This window comes from Bison bison, unplaced genomic scaffold, assembly GCF_000754665.1.
Source record: "Bison bison bison isolate TAMUID 2011002044 unplaced genomic scaffold, Bison_UMD1.0 scf7180017864139, whole genome shotgun sequence".
NCBI classification, from domain to species: domain Eukaryota; kingdom Metazoa; phylum Chordata; class Mammalia; order Artiodactyla; family Bovidae; genus Bison; species Bison bison.
In genome coordinates this window covers 616,371-618,643 of record NW_011494711.1, presented here as the reverse complement: position 1 = coordinate 618,643, position 2,273 = coordinate 616,371, and the positions used below count along the sequence as shown (strand labels likewise).

At 45.2% G+C, this 2,273-nt stretch overlaps 1 pseudogene across 1 annotated transcript; it reads right to left on the bottom strand.

The window, feature by feature from the left end:
• Positions 1–265: 265 nt before the first annotated feature.
• LOC104988597 lies at positions 266–1,098 on the bottom strand (annotated as a pseudogene). Its single transcript, XR_825259.1, has one exon. The product of XR_825259.1 is annotated as a sorting nexin-6 pseudogene (transcript).
• Positions 1,099–2,273: the final 1,175 nt, after the last annotated feature.

Below are 2,273 nucleotides of genomic sequence, written 5' to 3'. Positions count from 1 at the left end.
GGATCCAACTGGGGTCTCCTGCATTGCAGGTGGATTCTTACCAGCTGAGTTACCAGGAAAGTCCATATAATATGTTATACACACACACACACACACACACTGCTAGAATGAGTAAGCTGTCCCTTCTCCAGGGGATCTTCCTGACACAGGGATCCAACTGGGGTCTCCTGCATTGCAGGTAGATTCTTACAAGCTGAGTTACCAGGAAAGTCCATATAATATGTTACACACACACACACACGTGTGTGTGTATATATCCTGTATATATCTGTAGAATCCTGAGATTCTAAAAGCATATAAAAGCATTCCTAAAGCATACAATGAAGAACCAGTTCTATTGTAATCATCTGCAGCACTTTTGTGGGATCTTGTCATCTTATCAGATTTAGCAGATGCATCCTTAACTCGGTTATAATATTCTAAAAGGAATGTTCATTCATGCTCAAAGAAATCATCTACATCCTTTACTCCAGAAACAATGACTCCATCTGCTGATTTAACCATGTTTTTAAAGAAATCTTCTAGTTTCTCTTTTTTATTTTTTCCTCGCACACTCAAATCTTGATTATATTCCAGGAAGACATGGAAATTTAAATCTTTCCTCAAAATGGGATGTGCAGCCACACGACACAGAAACACTTCATGCATTGCAACCGTCTTCTTGAATATTGCCAAATACTCAGCTTCCAATTCCTGTTTCATCTTCGTGAATTCCTCCTTCGTCATAGACCCTTCTCCTTCTCCAAGTTTCTGTAGTTTCTCCCTTGAGGCATCAAAATCAGGTCTTGGTGGAGCTGGAGGGATAATGTAACCTGCATAGTCTTCATTTTCAATGAAGGAATCGTGAAGCCAGATAAATTCCTCATGTTGTTGAACAACAGAAAACTCATTCTGTTTAAAATTTAGCAATGAACTCTTTGTGTGAACAGTGAATTTTACTTTGTCTCTCTCACTCAGAGCATCAGAAATGTCCACGTGCAGAGCAGCATCACTCTGAAAATCTACATTTATTGCTTTAAGTCCGTGGTCCTTCTCCAAGAGGAAGTCGGGGCCGTTGTCCAGGCCTTCCATCATGCCTGCTCTGAGGCGAGGGCCAGCACAGGCACATATGTGTGTGTGTGTGTGTGTGTGTGTGTGTGTGTATGCTAAGTCTCTTGTCATGTCCTCCTCCTGGGGATCTTCCCAACCTCCTCTTTGTGACCCCATAGACTGTAGCCAGGCTCCTCTGTCCATGGGATTCTTAAGGCAAGGATAGTAGAGTGGCTTGCCATTGCCTCCTCCAGGGGATCTTCTCAACCCACAGATCAAACCCGTGTCTTTTTATGTCTCCTGCATTGGCAAGCAGGTTCTTTATCACTAACACCACCTAGGAAGCTCAGTCATGTCCAACTCTTTGGCAACCCCTTGGACTATAGCCCACCAGGCTTGTGTGTCCATGGGATTTCCCAGGCAAGAATACTGGAGTGGGTTGACATTTCCTCCTCCAGGGGGTCTTACTGACCCAGCATTAAAATCCATATCTTCTGCATCTTCCTGCATTGGCAGGTAGAGTATTTACTACTGAGCCACCTGGGAAGCCATATATGTATTTCTATTAAATCATCCCCCCAATCTCTTCCAGAAAATAGAGGGAACTCTTCCTGACTCACTTTATGAGGATGAAAGTGAAAGTCGCTCAGTTGTGTCCAACTCTTTGCAACCCCATGGACTATAAAGGTCATGGAATTCTCCAGAATACTGGAGTGGGTAGCCTTTCCCTTCTCCAGGGGATCTTCCCAACTCAGGGATTGAACCCGGGTCTCTTGCATTACAGGAAGATTCTTTACCAGCTGAGCCACAATGGAAGCCCCTTTATGAGGATCAGATCAGATCAGATCAGTCGCTCAGTCGTGTCCGACTCTGCGACCCCATGAATTGCAGCACGCCAGGCCTTCCTGTCCATCACCAACTCCTGGAGTTCACTCAGACTCACATCCATCGAGTCAGTGATGCCATCCAGCCATCTCATCCTCTGTCATCCCCTTCTCCTCCTGCCCCCAATCCCTCCCAGCATCAGGGTCTTTTCCAATGAGTTAACTCTTCACATGAGGTGGCCAAAGTACTGGAGCTTCAGCTTTAACATCATTCCTTCCGAAGAAATCCCAGGGCTGATCTCCCTCAGAATGGACTGGTTGGATCTCCTTGCAGTCCAAGGGACTCTCAAGAGTCTTCTCCAACACCACAGTACAAAAGCATCAATTCTTCAGCGCTCAGCCTTCTTCACAGTCCCTAAC